Here is a 6145-nt window from a genome sequence, read left to right on the forward strand (position 1 = left end):
CACCAAAGCAGCGACTTCCCAGGCAATCCCTCCTGGGACTACAGGTGAGTGCCACCACGCCCAGCTAACTTTCTTTTTTTTAAAGAAAGACAAGGTATCGCTATGCTGCCCAAGCTGGTCTTGAACTCCTGGGCTCGAGCAATCCTCTCGTCTCGGCCTCCCAAAACGCTGGGGTGAAAGGCGTGACCCACCCGGCCTTCAGACAGGAGTTTCAAGCAAGCTCGGCTTGGCTCCTAGCCTGCCATGGACTGTCTCGCTTGACACAGCAGAATGTATGCAGATTCCTATGAGAATGGGAGCCCGCAGTGGCTCTTAGTAGATGACGTTGATCACCTTAGGGTGAGGGCTTCCGGTGAATGTGGCTTTTCTCCCAGCTTCCGTCCCTCCTTCACACTGGGCCAGAAAGAGCTCTGTAAAATCCCAGGCAGCCCCTGTGGGAAGTTGTCCACGGCACGTCAGCCCTGGCCTCACCCGCATGTCACGTGCATTTCAGCGCAGCCCTCACTTGGACGTTAAAACCCCTCTGGCCCACGAGGCCCTTCCAAATCTGCCTGCTGCTGCTTCTCCTGACTCATTCATTCCCTGCTGCTTCCCCTCCTTCCTCTGCCAGACTCCCTTCCCCAGCCCTCCACGTTACCCACACGGAACTAGCAAGCCTCGGTGGCTCTGCACATGGTACTGAGGTCGCTGACGCTTCACGTGTGCTCTCTCCGCTTCCCTGGATGTCTGCCAGAGCCAGCCCAAAGGGTACCTTGGCTTTGCACATCCTCTGAAAGGCCTTCTCGTCCTCTTCATCCTGCACGCCCACCCACCCGCCTCTGCAGCAACACAGCACACAGCGCTTCTCTTCTGCCTCCTCGTAGGTCCATGTCAGCCCCTGTCCTGGCATCCTCCACACTAAGTTGGAGCCGCCCTTCTGGAATTCTCTACTCCACTCGGAGGTTTCTTTCCACTGATTTGTTTTTTATTTGGAAAGACAGAGTCTCACTCTGTCACCCTGGCTGCAGTGCAATGGAATGGAATGGAAGCTCAGTGCATCCACGAACTATGGAATCAAGCAATCATCCTGCTCAGCCTCTCAAAGAACCGGGACCGCCAGCACATGCCATCACACTTGACTAATTTTATTTATTTTTTTGGTAGAGATAGGGTCTTGCTATGTCAATCAGGCTGGTCTCGAACTACTGGCCTCAAGTCATCCTCCTACCTCGGCCCCCCAAAGTGCTGGAATTACAGGGGTGAGCCATCCTACCCAGCCCACTTAGAGCTTTCTGGGGGCAGAGGCTGCCTTTTCCATCTCTAAAGTCTCAGGATCCTCCACAGACTCTGATACTTGGTGAAGGAGCCCATGAGCTTCAGTTGAAAAGGAACTGAGTTGAACAAAATAAACAGGGCTGGATTTTTCTGCTGGCCTAAGAAGGAATACAAAAATGCCTGAGGCAAAGCAAACCTCTACTAGACGGGAGTCAGCAGGTCCTGACAGGAGCGTACAACACCTGACTCTCCACCTTGCAGCTCCCCGTCTTTGCTCCCTGGTGGCCAGTGGAGCTATAGATGCTGAGAGGATGAACAGACTCTACTTTGCTAACAGTTACCTGTGTATGGATAAGCACAAATAAATATAGTTAAGCAGAAAACAAAATGCTACTCTCAACTCCTCTTGGTTATACCCTGGAGATTATGAGGTTGGTGTAAGTTTCTGTGGGCCATTAGAAGCTCTGGGCTTACCTACAAGTTCGGGTGAAGATCGGGTGTTTGGTGGCCAGGCAAAGTGGCTCACACCCGTAATCCCAACACTTTGGGAGGCCAAGGCTCCCAAAGACGAGATGGGAGGATTGCTTCAGCCCAGGAATCTGAGACTAGCCTGGGCAATATAGTGAGACCCTGTCTCTTCCAAAAATCAAAATACTGCCAAGTATGGTGATGCCTGCCTGCGGTCCCAGCTACTGGGAAGGCTGAGATGGGAGGATCCTTGAGCCCAGAAGGCTGAGGCTGAGGTGAGTGGTGATCATCGCTCTCTGAACTCCAGCCTGGGCAAGAGGGTGACATCTTGAATCAGCAAGAACAACAACAAAGGTCAGGGGTTTAGCATGCTGGGCAGCTTTAGAAGGTCTGTCCGAGGATGTGTTGCTTCTTTGCAAATTGTCCTCACTTTTCCCATAGTTCCTTGTCTCCATTGCTTGCCTTTATTTGGCTTTTGTTTCCTGGCTAGATACAAAAGCTGAGGCTACAGATGACTCCCAGCTCTTTTTCTAAGTTCCAGTTATTTCTCTGGGTTTCTGACACCCCAGAATCCCCCAGGCAAGATGAGAGAACCAGTAGACCATGGGCTGTCAGCAAAACAAGCCACTCAGGATATCAAAAACCCTATACAGATAGACACACACACACACACACACACACACACACACACACACACACAGAGCCCTAAATAAGATTTTTAAAAAACACACACATAGTCAATGTTCCCAATTTCTGCAAATTTCCCTAGATATGGTACTTAGAGAGTCCCATTCGATAAATCATCTAGACAAGAAAAGGAGGGTTTGGGAAGTTTAAAAAAAAAAAGATGCAAAGGCACAGCTCACTGCCACAACAAACTTCTTAGAAACTGCTGATGTTGCTTCTGGTACTGGCTCCCAACCTTGCAAATGTTAACTGCAGTGTCCTAGAGCCAAGGCACAAAAGTCTCAGACCCCCTGCCCTGGGGGAGGCCGAGATCTAGACAAGTGGGTTTCTCCTAAAGTACAAGAAGCCAGACTGCACCGATGGCCTTGATCTAAAAAAGGATGAGCAGAAGGTTTCTAGGCCACATCTGAAGCCGGAGCTCACCAACGTGGACTTGACAAATCAGTTGTGCCTTGGAGGAGGGAACACCATACAGGTAAAAAAACTAGCATGGTCTCCAGAAAGAGGAGACAGATGGGGCAAAGAACGTCAGCAAGAAGCATCACGCAGCATGGGCAGACAGGCACACTCCTCCCAGCGCCAGGCCCTCGACTCAGCATCTGGGATCTCCTCCAGGGACCACGATGGGCTCCCTTCAAGGCCACAGTGGGAGCAGGCTGTGGTGGCTCACACCTGTAATCCCAGCATTTTGGGAGCGTGAGGCCGAAGGACTGCTTGAGACCAGGAGTTCGAGACCAGCCTGGTCAATATAGCAAGACCCCGTCTACCAAAGATGTTAACATTAGTTGGGGACAGTGGTGCGGGCCTGTAGGGAGACTGAGGGAAGAAGATCACTTGAGTCCCAGAAATCTGAAGCTGTAGTGACTTATGATTGTGCCACTGCACTCCAGCCTGGGTAACAGAGCGGGACCCTCTCTCTCTTAAAAAAAAAAACAAAAAACGAGAGAGAGAGAGAATCACAACTGGGCCTGTGGGGATGGAGTGCCTCGGAAATTCTAAGTGGTTTCATAACATCTCAACTTCGACAAGTTTCTCCTGGCATCAGTCCTCTGTAGGCAGCTATTGTACATAGTTAATAGTTATGAAGTGGTTACTTGTGGCAAACATTGTGTTATGTAATTCGTCTTTATGTCATTTGATCCCCATGCAAACCCTAAGGCCATATAATGAGCATTAGAGCAAAGATGGGAACCCAAGCCAACCAATTCCAAAGACCGCATTCTTGACCAGTAGAAACAGGGAAAAAAATAGCCTATCAGGAAAGGCAATACTAATAAGCCACCAATAGGAAGACATGTTACTCTATGCAGCAAGTTTATACAAAATCATCCAAGCTCTCGAAGTTTCACAAAGCTAAAATATTTGCAAGACGGTTGGCCTGGGGAAGGGTCCAGTCTGTGGTCATGAAACAGAATTCCTCCGTGAATGAAGACAGGTGGCCCACACAGGACACAAGTGGTGTGCCCAGGATGTCTGGAAATAAACCCTTGGCTAGATGTGGAAGACATAAGGTTGAGGAGAGGGTGAGGAGGAAACAGAAAAATATCTCCATCCTCCCTTCTCTTCCATTAATATTTGGCAGAGAAAATACATCAAATAATTTCCTCCCTCCTACGCCACAAACAGTGGGGCAGGTACCACAAAAATCAAGTCCATCCATAAGATCTTTTTCCAAGGGAAATCATTTCGATCACAGAACTTTGGCAAGCAGAGAGGTCTGGAGGAATATCAAGAAAGATCTAAGGATAATGATATTGGTCAGCAAATTGGATAAAGCCTTGCAATCCTGTAAGGCAGCAAAATTCAATGCTAATGTGACTTGCAAAGTTTCCTGAGCCAAGGTATCAATCACACTGAGGGTTAGAAGAGTGATGAGCTCCCTGGTCATAATCCTGGCTGGTCACCGTCATAGCGTAGCTGTGAGGTGGGCCTTGGCTTGGTCTTGGAAAGCTCTCAACTGACAGTCAACGATTCTGAGAAGAAAAGAGATGGAATTGGGAACGGGGAGGAGATGTGAGTGGTAGGCCAACCACCATTTAAGTGGCTACTAACAGGTATGGATAAACAGTGGCTGAGGTGAGCACATGTGAAAGAGAGACTGAATGTTAAGAAGAAAGTAGCAATAGTGAAATTGCGGGTCCAGTGCAATGCATAAAGGATAGGACAAGAGAGCTCCAGGCTGTCAAGATTCACTGGGGTTTTGGAATGCCACCCAGCCCATCCCCTGCTCTGGGTTCAAGGCTGCACCCATGTCTTTCCAGACAGATGAATCCTGTTTCACTTCCTTAAAGGTTTTCCATGACAGTGATTGTACACCTTGCCTCAGAACTTAGGCTAATTTCTTATCATTCTTACACACAGAGAAATGCTTTCCTGGAATGAATCCAAATCTTCCTCTCCAACTGAAATCATTTCTTTCTCTACTACCTCCAAAAGAGAATAATACATTTTTAGCATTCTTCATGTAAAAAGAAAAATCATTCCTGAAGGCTAATAAGTGACCATTCAGTGTTCACTTTCTCAAACTAAACAGTCCTCATTCCTCAGATTTCTTTCTTGCTTCCCATTTTCCAATTCTCTGCTCAGTTCTGGTTTTTTGAAGGAGAAAACAAAAATCAAAGAGCTGGGAAGGAACTTAAAAATCATCTATTAATAGCTCATAGCTCTGCCATTAAGAACCAAAGCATGTGACCAACAAATGAACCACCACACCCTTGTAAGCCAGGTTTTCTCAACCTTGACACTATTGACATTTTAGACCAGATACTTCTTTGGTGGGAGACATGGGGGTCTGGACATTGCAGAATACCTGGCGGCATCCCTAGCCTACCCACTATGTGTCAAGAGTACCACCACCCCAGTTGTTACAACCAAAAACGTCTCCAGATAATGTCAAAAATCCCCTGGAGGACAAAATCCACCCAGTGAAGACTATATCTAATGCAATCCATCTCTTTCCTCTGATGGTGGCACTTCCAGGTACATCCCAGGGTCCAAACTCCCAGGACAAGTCCGCCCTTGTAATTCCAGCACAAGGCACTCCTGAGAATTCACGGCTACTCCTCTGAGATCACCTCCAGCAAGCCTGGCTGGAGACTAACCCAGCTAGCCCCGCGATAAGTTCTAAAGAGAGAATCAGAAGGAGCTATTCTTTTTCTCTACCTCATCAGTAGTACAGGGCCAAATTAATCATCCTCCATCAGGGGGCTCATGTTCTCTAGAAACAAGAAAAAAGGAACCCAAGCTCACTTAGGGAGAAGGTGTGTGTGAAAAGCAGGTGCCAGGCTCCTCCCAGCCCAGCCTGCACTCGGCTCTTGCGGGAGCACCACACCACAATGGCGACCTGCGTGCGCACTCAGTGGTGAAGGTGCTCCGTGCCCAGCCTTTACTACAATCACATGGTTTAAAGCAGTCTTTGTGAGCATTTTCAGCGCCATCAATCAGCTTCCATCACTCTCCACAGGCTGTACAGCACTAAACTCTATACAAAATCTTTGCAAAACAGTCAAAGGCTCAGGACCCGGCTCTGGAGATGCCCGCAGTTTTGCTAGATGGCACACTGGGAAAAACAATAAAAAAACACACACACCAACGGTGCACTGTGCCAAGACCACCCTCACCCACTCAGTCACCTAGAAGACAGCCAGTTAAAAACCTTGCATCTCTGCAGAAACCCGAGACATGAAATTCAAGTGAAGACCAATTCCACTCCCCCATCTTATGCTTAGAGAATACA

The sequence above is a fragment of the Carlito syrichta genome, unplaced genomic scaffold (assembly GCF_000164805.1).
Source record: "Carlito syrichta isolate Samal-C Ts95f unplaced genomic scaffold, Tarsius_syrichta-2.0.1 Scaffold123662, whole genome shotgun sequence".
NCBI classification, from domain to species: domain Eukaryota; kingdom Metazoa; phylum Chordata; class Mammalia; order Primates; family Tarsiidae; genus Carlito; species Carlito syrichta.